Below are 15,158 nucleotides of genomic sequence, written 5' to 3'. Positions count from 1 at the left end.
ACACACACTGTTCTCTGGTTTACATTTGCAGCCAACCCATGCACCCAATACATTTTGTACTGTGGATAACAGACAAATGATCTCCCAACCAGTTCTAATTTTTCATTCATAGGCATGTTGTCTGAAGAATAGTGTCAAATTGTTAAGTGTGACTGAGAGATGTGGCAAGAGGGGCAAGTATGTGATTTATAATGGGGTATTTTTTACAGTTTAATATTAGTGATGCCCTGCAATAAAGATGTACAAAATGGTCTCTATACTCTTGTGGTATACAAAAGCTTGATATTAGTAAATTAAGGTCTTAATGTTTGTAATGTGGGAAACAAGGAAAGCAAGTGGAGAAATTTTAATGGACAGAGAGGATTATAAAATACTAATATTAACAATAATAATTACCTTTTACTGAGTACTGATTTTCTACTAGAAACTTTGAAGATCTTTTAGCATACATTATCTAACTGAACTCTTGGATCAATACTGATAGAAGTATTGTTATGCTCATTTACAGAGGGAGGAGCTGAGGTTTACATGGGTTAAGTAACTGCCTATCATCTATCATAGGGCTTGTAAATTGCAAAGATGGGATTCAAATCCATATCTACCTGATCTAATGTTGTGCTTTAAACTTTGTGATAAATGTGTGTATGTGTGTGTGTGTGTAATACACGTATACATATTTACATATATGCAAATATAAAGTGATTGCCTCTGTAGGCAGTTTGCGATTTCAGATAGAGAGAAGATGTTTAGGAGGTGGGGATAGCTTTCATAAGGTTTTATAGTATGGGACAGATGGTCAGAGTATAATTGGTTACATAACTGTGTGCTTGAAGAATAGAAGGTTAAAGAGTAAAAATAAGGCAACTGAACTGTGGATTCTGTCAGATGTAGTAGTTCATCATTACCTTTGCTATCCGTTCCCTGGTGCCTTCTCTCTCAAGTTTCATCTACTTATTTCCTTCTCATCGATTCATACTTGAGTTGAATTTTCATTGATCTACCTTTTCTTTTTGCCCTTCTTGACATTTGACCTCAATGGGTTTTTTTTGTTTTGTTTTAAAGTATCTATTGAATTTGTTACAATATTCCTTCTGTTTTATGTTTCTAGTTTTTTGGCTGCGAGGCATGTGGGATCCTAGCTCCCCTACCAGGTATCGAACCCGCACCCCACGCCCCCAGCATTGGAAGGCAAAGTCTTAACCACTGGACCACCGGGGAAGTCTCTACCCTCAATATTGAGTGTCCTCACTAACTACTGTGTCTGGCCATCAATGAATTGTGATTAAACAGAAGGATATACACAGGAAAGTAAATGTTGTTTCACAGGTGGTCTCATAGAAGGGTTTGTGCAGAGTATCACAAAATTCCCAGGCAGTAAGGACTGGTGCCTGTGGTTTAATGAGCCTGAGACTCTCATTCTTGAAAGAACAGGATAAGGAACCAGGCTGGTCATGCTTTAACACAAACCTTGTATAACACCATTTGGTACCATGAATAATATCTGACTTTAGTTAGTCTCGGACGCCTCTTATATGAACATCAAATAGCTAAGTGTGTCCCTAAACTCCTGACATGAGGATTGGACTATAATTCTATATTCCACATTCTCTGCAGGCGGTGGGAAGTCCAGGGGCCAAAGCACTGCATGGCGCGTCAGACACATTGATTTAGGTTCTCAGCTCGGCACACTAGTAAATGATGTGGAATTGCTTGGGGCTCTGGTTTCCCACAGATAATAGGAATGCATCAGCATCACAGCACCTCACATTTGCTGAGTACCCAGTAGTCATATATGAGATGCAATGGGTTTTTACAGGATTTAGGCATGGTCACTAGTCTTCCAAATGTACTGTTTAGTGGGGAGACAAGACAGACGGTTAGAGAATTGTAGCACTGGAAATAGATATCCTGGAAGTTCCCATTAGCTGGAATCTTGTGAAGTGTTTGAGGGCAGGGATAATTTATAGTATTGCCACAAAATGCGCCCTATCTTATCTGCAGTAGAGGGCTCTCCTGGAGTCTGGAAAGTATCCTAATGATTACACAGAACGTATCCAAAATAATGCTTTCAATAATGCTGCAAAATATTGTGTTATAAACATAAAGGAACATCCAGTATAACAAGTATTGTTTTCTTATTCTCTCATGTCACAGCTAAAGGCATTGACAGAGAAGAATAAAAACTACATATCAATTCTACAATTCTGAGTCTTCCTTTATTCTCTCTCTAGTGTACAGGCCAGCTTAGCAATAACAAAGTGAATTACACAGGGAGAAATGGGAGCTCTAGAACAAGGGCTGTCAAACCTCTGTGGGCATCAGCATCACTTGGAGGGCTTCACATGCACAGCTCTCTGAACCTCAGCCCCAGAGTTTCTGATCCTCTAGGCCTAGAGTCAGGGTTCATAATTTGCATTTCTGACAAGTTCCCAGGTGATGCTTATGCGGCTTCTCTGAGGACTACCCTTTGAGAACTACTATCTTAAAGTACAGGAAGGAATAAAATGGACACATGCTTTTCTGCTGGAGTGTTCTGCCTTTTTTTGAAAAACAGTGAGTAAAGAAGAAGGACTAGGGACTTCCTTGGTGGCCCAGTGGTAAAGAATCCACCTTCCAATGCAGGGGATGCAGGTTCAATCCACGGTCAGGGAACTAAGATCCCACATGCCGCGGGGCAACTAAGCACGCACGCCACAATTACTGAGCCCATGCACCTCAACTACAGAGCCTGTGTGCCGCAAACTACAGAGCCCACGTGCTCTGGAGCCAACGCGCCACAATGAAAGATCCCGCATGCCGCAATCAGGATTTTAGTACTGCAATGAAGACCCGACGCAGCCAAATAAATAAAAATAAATAAATAAATAAATAAATAAATAAATAAATAAATAAAATAGTAAAAAAAAGAAGAAAGACTAAATGTCCAATTTATGAAAAGAATTTATCATTCTTTTAAAGCAATGTTAACGCTGTAGAGGAGACTTGGAAGCTCTGGTGGTAAGTTCTAAGCCAGAACTATTTCATTTGAAGATATCATCTGCTGCTTGTGTTTACTTATTCTGAAGAAAGTGTTTCATTGTTTTCTTCTTTTCAACTGATTTTTACTATACTGCTATATTTTAAGGAAAATTATAGACATTGTGATATCCTACCTCCTAAATATTTCAGCATACATCTGTAAAAAATGAGAACGTTTGCCCATATAACCAAAATAGCATTATTATACCTAAGAAAGTTAACAATAATTATTTATTATTATTTAATACTTATTCCATATTCATATTTCTTAAAATTGTCCCTAAAATGTCCTTTTTAGTTGGTTTGTCCATAGCAGGATCTAATCCAGGATAACGGATTGCATTTGGGGGTTGTTTCATTTAAATCTTTTCAGTTTAGAAGAGTTTTTTTGTTTCACGACACTGACTTGACAAAAAGAAAGGGTCCTTTGTTCTGTAGAATATTTCATTTTTTTGGATTTGTCTTGCATCCTTGTGGAGAGTCCCAATTAGATCACAGTAAATATTTTGGTAGGGGTACATACTAGCTGTACTCCGTACTGCATTACATCAGGGGACATATAATACCTGGCTTCCCATCATTTGCATTGCTCTATTATGTTAATGCCTTCCTGACCATCCACTATGTTATTACATTTTCTCCCTGTTGCCAGAAAATAATCTGTGTGCTGTTACTTTGGTACTACACAAATGTCTGATCCCTCCATATATTTACCTTACTGTTTTAATATCACTTGATAACTCTTGCCTAAATCAGTAATTTCACTAAAGTTTAGAAAGTGATAATTTACTAGTTCTATCACTCCTTCTATGTATATTATCTGGCATTCTTTTTAAAAATTAGAGCTTTTGTTTACAACTGAGGCTATTTAATCACCTTAAGATGTATTTTCTACTGGGAAGCTCAGTCTTTCCCATAATTTACCAATTTTCAAAGTAAGTGAGGAACTGGTTTAATTAAGTGTCTCAAATGTTGACAAGTCAGATAGTCTAGGTTTCTCTGTATAAGTATCGTTAAAGACACGTGATGTTCACAGATTAAATGTGGTTCAGTTGCCTACAATTATTCTGAAAATGTATTCGCATGACAGGAGTAAGCTGTCAAGAAGCAATGAGCTGGAGACCAAAAGGACAACTCATTATGACAGGAAACAGGTGACTGAGCTGGCAAGGAATCTCAAGGCTTCAGATTTCCTTATTAGCCGTTTCTGGGTAAAGCATTCAAGGAATAGGCACCTAACCAGTGAAGCACTGACAAGAGAGAAGACACATACCATTTGCTTTGAGAGGTATTCATTCCAACGTGGCTTAATAAAGCCAATCCAGGAAATTGTGGCCACTAATTTTTATTAGTAGAAATAGTTTTTTAAAAAGTCAGGGTTGTAAGAAAACTTTAAGGGGGATGTAATCTTTGCAGTGTGTTTGGTTTGAGCCTATTTTGGGAATGGTGATGGTGGAAGAAATGCTGTTCTTTATCGTATTTATAACCATGCTGAGCTTGCAAAGGGAAAACAGACTAAAGTCATTAGATGAATGCAACAAGGCAGTTAAATGTAAACATAAGGGGAATCATTTACATGGAAGTCTTCAGCATTTTTTCTATCTCCTGGAGTTTATTTTTTTCAAAAAACCAACAGCCAAAACACCTAGCACTGAAGAATTAGAAACCATTTCCTGTTACCTTGGGTTGAAGTAAAAAAAGTAAGTGACAAATTATTTTGGTAAGACTGCTGGTGATAGTCACAGTCATAGGTTTTAACTATGTATGTTCAAGTAGTGGAACTTCTAGCAGATGTTTTAGAATCATCTCTCTTGGATGCTGTCACCCCTTCCTTTTGTTCAAATCTCAGCTAAAGGGACATGAAATGTCTTTTATTTCTGTGCTCTGTATGGAGAAATTGATCATGATGGATTTGTTGATGTAAAAGACAGTCCTCCCCTTTCCTTCCCCTTTTGCTGGAGAGCCAGGTGTTATTCCCTGGAAAGCCACATAGAGCTCTGGACTGGGTGAGCTTTCAACAGCCAATGCCATTAGCTTGGGTCATATCCACCCTTCCTAGGACCCGTGCCTCGGGACTTCTGTTGGGTTGACCTTAAACCCAAGCCACGCTGTCATCTTTCATCTCTGTTAATATTGTCATGTCCATTCTCTAGTTCTGGAATGAGTTACTAGTCTTCCAGAAATGTGTGCAAAAATAACATTCTGAAAATTTTCCAGGTTGAACTTTCTGGATGCACAAGTTTGTCCTTGTGTGGAAAGTTGACAGTGTGTCAGAGTTGACAAAAAATAGTGTCTTGCAGAATAATAGTAAAGATAACATTATTTCTCATTCTAGAAACGTTCGATGAATATTTACTATGTATCATGAAGGAATAGCTCTCTTAAACCATTAAACATGGTATCTACTCTCTACTAATTGTCTTATTCAGAGATCATGACTCTTCAAAGCAATTAAGTCTATAACTAAAGATGGAATTATGTTTTTTCCCTGGTAGGTAGGGTCTTCAATTTAACCTTTATAGCATCCAAACTATAAGATAGCAAAGGATCCAAAATGCTTCTAAGTCTCAGCTTATTGCCAGTTTTATAGGCATTTGGAATGTTTGTTTGTTTCATACTTTAACATTTGTTTATTTATAACAAAGAGCTTATTATTGTGCATAATTTCATAATAATTATCTATTGATACATGCAGCTCCTTGCTAAATTCAGTTCCAGATGTATACTTTATCTTTTTTCATCCAAGGTTCAGAGTTGCCTTTGAGATAATTTATCGTTGGTTTAAAGACAAGAGAAAAAGAAAATGAGATACACTGCATCTTTGTGGATCCTTTGGGTACAATAAACATTGTAATTAAATCAGCAATTACGAGAACACTGAAGTTGGTTTAAGAACAATTTTTCTCCAGTGTATAAAAATATAACAATAAAAATGCCATCCACTGTAAGGCTTCTGAAATCAACTGGTTGTATCTTATAGCCAAGGAAGTCTTTCACTGGAGATTTTAATGTGTTAGTTATGTCGACTTCAAAAGGAAATTTCTGTAGCGTGGAATGAAATATAATTTTAAGAATTTTAATTCTGTTTCGGTTCAGAACTAGAGGCAATTGTACTTAGTATTCTCTGCATTGGCAAAAGTCTTTGAATTTAGATAGCCATGACTCTTAAAAATGAGAACGTTTAATTGTTTAATTGAGAGTTGGAATTGCATAGAGTTTCTTGGGCAAAGGTTGTGATCCTGCTGCTTCATTAACAAAAGGCAAAGTTTTAATATTTTCTAAACCTTGGGTAAAAATCCATATATTGTAAATAAAAACATCATTTTATTATACCATATTGGTACAGAAAATTTGAGATCATTTGCAAGGTCCTAGATATGGGGAGGAATTAGTCATCAAATCTTTCAGACACTTCCAGGGATTGCAGAGGCCTTTATGCGTCTCCTATAAAGGTCTGCTCACCCTCATGCAGAGACAAGAAATGCAGTGATGTCTGCCACAGAGGCAAACTCGCTGTACAAGATGCCTTGCTTATGACTCTCCCAAAAGACTCACTCTGTTCCTGACTTTCCCCATTTCCTAGGACCTGGGCCACAACAGGATATTTATTCTCTCCTTCTCCTACCTTTAGTCTGATCCTAGGAGAAGACGCTCAGTGTCCCTTATGTAGAAACAGATGGTGCTGCGCCCTAGATCTGCTGGAGCACAGCTCAGAGCCTCCAGCTGGAGAAGACTTTATGGCCTCAGGACACGAGCCCAGCTCAAGGTGAAACATGCCTGAGAATCACAGAATTCCAGGCCTGGGAGGTTCTCTTAAGTTTAGGAATTTACCACCTCGCCCTCCCCACATTACTTTCCCAGTGTGTTTGTGCAGTCCATTTGAGTTCACATAGCTCTGTTACATTTTTGAAACCACTGTGAGAAAATCTCTGAATGTCTCTTTAGTGTCCCCCCATTGCTCCTAATTGGAGAATTAGACGATTCTGAATATGTTTTTTGGCTCTGATATTTGGTGTTCCCATAATGCTGATGCCTTAGTCTCCTTCATGCCAGATTCGGTCAGTAAGACCCCATGGTGTTAGTGAAACTGAGCAGGACCCCGTGGGGCTCTTGGGATGGGGCCTTTCCGTGCCCCCTGTTTCTTGTAGGGAACAAACTCCAGCCTCCATGACCTTCCCTGAGTTCCAAAGGGCAGATTCGAACAGTTGTTAATCCGGGAAGGGAAGGGATACAGAGTCAAGGGAGGAATAGCCAAGAAACAATAGTGCAACCTTGGGGTAGGGTCCTAGTTCTGCCTCAAAGGTTACACAATACAATGTCTTTAAGCCCTTTATAAAATTAAAAGCAGCAAATGGAAGATGTCAGCATTCTTCATACCAGAGAAGACCACCTGAGGCCAGGCTAAAGGAACCAGAGAAACTCATCAAGAAGATTACCTGAGATGAGATTAAAGGCCCTGCCCACACCCTAACCTTATCAGCAACCCCACCCTTGAACCATTGCCATAAAACTCCTCACCAAACTCTCCTGGGTTGGGACACATAGTTTTCGAGGGCAGGAGCCTGCTGTGTCCCCCTTTGCCTGGCAAAGCAATAAAGCTATTCTTTTCTACTTCACCCAAAGCTCTGTCTCTGAGATTTGATTTTGGCATCATTGAGAGATAGTCATTTATTCAACAGACATTTATAGAATGCCTAGTAGGTACCAGACACTGTTTTAGGTGCCAGAGAGACAGAAGTAAACAGAAAAAAAAAAACCCAAAAACCCTGCTCTCAAAGAACTCATGTTGTTCTTGGAGAGGAGAAAACATCTGAAAAGAAAAAAAAAAAAAAAATTTTAAAGTTGGTCTGTTAGATGGTAATAAGTGCTATGGGAAAAAAAGAAATTAAATTTCAGTAGGCAGGTTGTAACTTAAAATAGAATGGTCAGGAAAGCCTTGCTGAGATCGTCACTTTGAATAACGACCTGAAGGAGGTGGATGTGAGCTGAGCTGAGCTCAGCAGACATTTCAGGAAGAAGCATGCCAAATAGACAGTGCAGCAAGTGCAAAAGCCCCCAAGCCGCGATTTGAAGAATGGCAAGGAGGTGGGAAATAGCAACGGGACTGGTGTGGTCTTATACAGGCAACTATAATTATAACCTTGGCTTTCATCCATATTGAGCTTGGATATTTTTGAACAGAGAAGTGATACACTCGAACTTACCGTTTCAAGGAGGATTCTGGCTGCTGTGTCACATGTAGACCAGCAGGGGCCATGGGCAGAAGCTGGGAGTGCAGTTCAGAGGAAGCTACCAGGAGGAGGAGCTTCAAGATGGCGGAAGAGTAAGACGCGGAGATCACCTTCCTCCCCACAAATACATCAGAAATACATATACATGTGGAACTGCTCCTATACAACACCTACTGAACGCTGGCAGAAGACCTCAGACCTCCTGAAAGGTAAGAAACTCCCCACGTACCTGGGTAGGGTAAAAGAAAAAGAAAAAACAGACAAAAGATTAGGGACGGGACCCGCACCAGTGGGAGGGAGCCGTGAAGGAGGAAAAGTTTCCACACACTAGGAAGCCCCTTCACGGGCGGCGACTGCTGGTGGTGGGTGGGTGGGGGGAACTTCGGAGCATGGAGAAGAGCGCAGCAACAGGGGTGCGGAGGGCAAAGCGGAGAGATTCTCGCACAGAGGCTCGGCGCCAAGCAGCACTCACCAGCCCGAGAGGCTTGTCGGCTCCCCCGCCGGGGCGGGCGGGGCTGGGAGCTGAGGCTCGGGCTTCGGAGGTCGGATTCCAGGGAGAGGACTGGGGTTGGCGGCGTGAACACAGCCTGAAGGGGTTAGCGCACCACAGCTAGCCGGGAGGGAGTCCGGGAAAAGGTCTGCAGCTGCTGAAGAGACAAGAGACTTTTTCTTGCCTCTTTGTTTCCTGGTGTGCGAGGAGAAGGGATTAAGAGCGCCACTTAAAGGAGCCCCAGAGATGGGCGCGAGCCGAGGCTATCAGCGCGGACCCCAGAGACAGGCATGAGACGCTAAGGCTGCTGCTGCAGCCACCAAGAAGCCTGTGAGCAAACATAGGTCACTCTCCACACCTCGCCTCCCGGGAGCCTGTGCAGCCCGCCACTGCCAGGGTCCCGTGATCCAGGGACAACTTACCCGGAAGAACGCATGGAGAACGCACGGCGTGCCTCAGGCTGGTGCAACGTCACGCCGGCCTCTGGCGCCGCAGGCTCGCCCTGCATTCCCTACCTGTCCCTCCCCCCGGCCTGAGTGAGCCAGAGCCCCCGAATCAGCTGCTCCTTTAACCCCGTCCTGTCTGAGCGAAGAACAGACGCCCTCAGGCGACCTACACGCAGAGGCGGGTCCAAATCCAAAGCTGAACCCCTGGAGCTGTGCGAACAAGAAGAGAAAGGGAAATCTCCCCCAGCAGCCTCAGGAGCAGCGGATTACAGCTCCACAATCAACTTGATGTACCTGCATCTGTGGAATACCTGAATAGACAACGAATCATCCCAAACTGAGGAGGTGGACTTTGGGAGCAAAGATATATTATTTTTTCCCCTTTTTCTCTTTTTGTGAGTGTGTATGTGTATGCTTCTGTGTGTGATTTTGTCTGTATAGTTTTGCTTTCACCATTTGTCCTAGGGTTCTGTCTGTGCATTTTTTTCTTTTTTTTACTTTAAAAAATTTTTTTCTTAATAATTATTTTTTACTTTTTAGTTTAATAACTTTATTTTATTTTATCCTCTTTCTTTCTTTCTTTCTTTCTTTCTTTCTTTCTTTCTTTCTATTTTTTTCTCCCTTTTATTCTGAGCCATGTGGATGAAAGGCTCTTAGTGCTCCAGCCAGGAGTCAGTGCTGTGCCTCTGAGGTGGGAGAGCCAACTTCAGGACACTGGTCCACAAGAGACCTCCCAGCTCCACATAATATCAAATGGTGAAAATCTCCCAGAGATCTCCATCTCAACACCAAGACCCAGCTTCACTCAACGACCAGCAAGCTACAGTGCTGGACACCCTATGCCAAACAACTAGCAAGACAGGAACACAACCCCACCCATTAGCAGAGAGGCTGCCTAAAATCATAATAAGGCCACAGACACCCTAAAACACACCACCAGACATGGACCTGCCCACCAGAAAGACAAGATCCAGCCTCATCCACCAGAACACAGGCACTAGTCCCCTCCACCAGGAAGCCTACACAACCCACTGAACCAACCTTAGCCACTGGGGACAGACACCAAAAACAACAGGAACTACGAACCTGCAGGCTGTGAAAAGGAGACCCCAAACACAGTAAGATAAGCAAAATGAGAAGACAGAAAAACACACAGCAGGTGAAGGAGCAAGGTAAAAACCCAGCAGACCAAACAAATGAAGAGGAAAGAGGCAGTCTACCTGAAAAAGAATTCAGAGTAATGATAGTAAAGATGATCCAAAATCGTGGAAATAGAATAGAGAAAATACAAGAAACATTTAACAAGGACCTAGAAGAACTAAAGAGGAAACAAGCAATGATGAACAACACAATAAATGAAATTAAAAATACTCTAGAAGGGATCAATAGCAGAATAACTGAGACAGAAGAACGGATAAGTGACCTGGAAGATAAAATAGTGGAAATAACTACTGCAGAGCAGAATAAAGAAAAAAGAATGAAAAGAACTGAGGACAGTCTCAGAGACCTCTGAGACAACATTAAACACACCAACATTCGAATTATAGGGGTCCCAGAAGAAGAAGAGAAAAAGAAAGGGACTGAGAAAATATTTGAAGAGATTATAGTTGAAAACTTCCCTAATATGGGAAAGGAAATAGTTAATCAAGTCCTGGAAGCATATACAGGATAAATCCAAGGAGAAACACGCCAAGACACATATTAATCAAGCTATCAAATATTAAATACAAAGAAAACATATTACAAGCAGCAAGGGAAAAACAACAAATAACACACAAGGGAATCCCCATAAGGTTAATAGCTGATCTTTCAGCAGAAACTCTGCAAGCCAGAAGGGAGTGGCAGGACATATTTAAAGTGTTGAAGGAGAAAAACCTAAAACCAAGATTACTCTACCCAGCAAGGATCTCATTCAGATTTGATGGAGAAATTAAAACCTTTACAGTCAAGCAAAAGCTGAGAGAGTTCAGCACCACCAAACCAGCTTTACAACAAATGCTAAAGGAACTTCTCTAGGCAGGAAACACAAGAGAAGGAAAAGACCTACAATAACAAACTCAAAACAATTAAGAAAATGGGAATAGGAACATACATATTGATAATTACCTTAAATGTAAATGGATTAAATGCTCCCACCAAAAGACACAGACTGGCTGAATGGATACAAAAACAAGACCCATATATATGCTGTCTACAAGAGACCCACTTCAGACCTAGGGACACATACAGACTGAAAGTGAGGGGATGGAAACAGATACTCCATGAAAATGGAAATCAAAAGAAAGCTGGAGTAGCAATTCTCATATCAGACAAAATAGACTTTAAAATAAAGACTATTACAAGAGACAAAGAAGGACACTACATAATGATCAAGGGATCGATCCAAGAAGAAGATATAACAATTGTAAATATTTATGCACCCAACATAGGAGCACCACAATACATAAGGCAAATAGTAACAGCCATAAAAGGGGAAATCGACAGTAACACGATCATAGTAGGGGACTTTAACACCCCACTTTCACCAATGGACAGATCATTCAAAATGAAAGTAAATAAGGAAACACAAGCTTTAAATGATACATTAAACAAGATAGACTTAATTGATATTTATAGGACATTCCATCCAAAAACAACAGAATACACATTCTTCTCAAGTGCTCATGGAACATTCTCCAGGATTGATCATATCTTGGGTCACAAATCAAGCCTTGGTAAATTTAAGAAAATTGAAATCATATCAAGTATCTTTTCCGACCACAATGCCTTGAGACTAGATATCAATTACAGGAAAAGATCTGTAAAAAATACAAACACATGGAGGCTAAACAATACACTACTTAATAACCAAGTGATCACTGAAGAAATCAAAGAGGAAATCAAAAAATACCTAGAAACAAATGACAATGGAGACACGATGACCCAAAACCTATGGGATGAAGCAAAAGCAGTTCTAAGAGGGAAGTTTATAGCAATACAATCCTACCTTAAGAAACAGGAAACATCTCAAATAAACAACCTAACCTTCCACCTAAAGCAATTACAGAATGAAAAAAAAAAACCCAAAGTTAGCAGCAGGAAAGAACTCATAAAGATCAGATCAGAAATAAATGAAAAAGAATTGAAGGAAACGATAGCAAAGATCAATAAAACTAAAAGCTGGTTCTTTGAGAAGATAGACAAAATTGATAAACCATGAGCCAGACTCATCAAGAAAAAAAGGGAGAAAAGTCAATAGAATTAGAAATGAAAAAGGAGAAGTACCAACTGACACTGCAGAAATACAAAGGATCATGAGAGATTACTACAAGCAACTCTATGCCAATAAAATGGACAACCTGGAAGAAATGGACAAATTCTTAGAAATGCACAACCTGCCGAGACTGAACCAGGAAGAAATAGAAAATACAAACGGACCAATCACAAGCACTGAAATTGAAACTGTGATTAAAATCTTCCAACAAACAAAAGCCCAGGACCAGATGGCTTCATAGGCGAATTCTATCCAACATTTAGAGAAGAGCTAACACCTATCCTTCTCAAACTCTTCCAAAATATAGCAGAGGGAGGAACACTCCCAAGCTCATTCTACGAGGCCACCATCACCCTGATACCAAAACCAGACAAAGATGTTTCAAAGAAAGAAAACTACAGGCCAATATCACTGATGAACATAGATGCAAAAATCCTCAACAAAATACCAGCAAACAGAACCCAACAGCACATTAAAAGGATCATACACTATGATCAAGTGGGGTTTATCCCAGGAATGCAAGGATTCTTCAATATATGCAAATCAATCAATGTGATACACTGTATTAACAAATTGAAAGAGAAAAACCATATGATCATCTCAATAGATGCAGAGAAAGCTTTCGACAAAATTCAACACCCATTTATGATAAAAACCCTGCAGAAAGTAGGCATAGAGGGAACTTTCCTCAACATAATAAAGGCCATATATGACAAACCCACAGCCAACATCGTCCTCAATGGTGAAAAACTGAAACCATTTCCACTAAGATCAGGAACAAGACAAGGTTGCCCATTGTCACCACTATTATTCAACATAGTTTTGGAAGTGTTAGCCACAGCAATCAGAGAAGAAAAAGAAATAAAAGGAATCCAAAGTGGAAAAGAAGAAGTAAAGCTGTCACTGTTTGCAGATGACATGATACTATACATAGAGAATCCTAAAGATGCTACCAGAAAACTACTAGTGCTAATCAATGAATCTGGTAAAGTAGCAGGATACAAAATTAATGCACAGAAATCTCTGGCATTGCTATACACTAATGATGAAAAATCTGAAAGTGAAATTAAGAAAACACTCCCATTTACCATTGCAACAAAAAGAATAAAATATCTAGGGATAAACCTACCTAAGGAGACAAAAGACCTGTACGCAGAAAATTATAAGACACTGATGAAAGAAATTAAAGATGATACAAATAGATGGAGAGACATACCATGTTCTTGGATTGGAAGAATCAACATTGTGAAAATGACTCTACTACCCAGAGCAATCTACAGATTTAATGCAATCCCTATCAAACTACCACTGGCATTTTTCACAGAACTAGAACAAAAAATTGCACAATTTGTATGGAAACACAAAAGACCCCGAATAGCCAAAGCAATCTTGAGAAGGAAAAATGGAGCTGGAGGAATCAGGCTCCCTGACTTCAGACTATACTACAATGCTACAGTAATCAAGACAGTATGGTACTGGCACAAAAACAGAAATATAGATCAATGGAACAGGATAGAAAGCCCAGAGATAAACCCACGCACATATGGTCACCTTATCTTTGATAAAGGAGACAAGAATATACAGTGGAGAAAAGACAGCCTCTTCAATAAGTGGTGCTGGGAAAACTGGACAGGTACATGTAAAAGTATGAAATTAGAACACTCCCTGACACCATGCACAAAAATAAACTCAAAATGGATTAAAGACCTAAATGTACGGCCAGACACTATCAAACTTTTAGAGGAAAACATAGGCAGAACACTCTATGACATAAATCACAGCAAGATCCTTTTTGACCCAGCTCCTAGAGAAATGGAAATAAGAACACAAATAAACAAACGGGACCTAATGAAACTTAAAAGCTTTTGCACAGCAAAGGAAACCATAAACAAGACCAATAGACAACCCTCAGAATGGGAGAAAATATTTGCAAATGAAGCAACTGACAAAGGATTAATCTCCAACATTTACAAGCAGGTCATGCAGCTCAATATCAAAAAAACGAACAACCCAATCCAAAAATGGGCAGAAGACCTAAATAGACATTTCTCCAAAGAAGATATACAGATTGCCAACAAACACATGAAAGAATGCTCAACATCATTAATTATTAGAGAAATGCAAATCAAAACTACAATGAGATATCATCTCACACCAGTCAGAATGGCCATCATCAAAAAATCTATAAACAGTAAATGCTGGAGAGGGTGTGGAGAAAAGGGAACCCTCTTGCACTGTTGGTGGGAATGTAAATTGATACAGCCACTATGGAGAACAGTATGGAGGTTCCTTAAAAAACTAAAAATAGAACTACCATACGACCCAGCAATCCCACTACTGGGCATATACCCTGAGAAAACCATAATTCAAAAAGAGTCATGTACCAAAATGTTCACTGTGGCTCTATTTACAATAGCCAGGACATGGAAGCAACCTAAGTGTCCATCAAGAGATGAATGGATAAAGAAGATGTGGCACATATATACAATGGAATATTACTCAGCCATAAAAAGAAACAAAACTGAGTTATTTGTAGTGAGGTGGATGGACCTAGAGTCTGTCATACAGAGTGAAGTAAGTCAGAAAGAGAAAAACAAATACCGTATGCTAACACATATATATGGAATGTAAGAAAAAAAAAAAAGGTCATGAAGAACCTAAGGGCAAGATGGGAATAAAGACACAGACCTACTAGAGAATGGACTTGAGGATATGGGGAG

Source organism: Balaenoptera ricei, chromosome 3 (genome assembly GCF_028023285.1).
Source record: "Balaenoptera ricei isolate mBalRic1 chromosome 3, mBalRic1.hap2, whole genome shotgun sequence".
NCBI classification, from domain to species: Eukaryota; Metazoa; Chordata; class Mammalia; order Artiodactyla; family Balaenopteridae; genus Balaenoptera; species Balaenoptera ricei.
Note: the sequence above shows the minus strand (reverse complement) of the source record.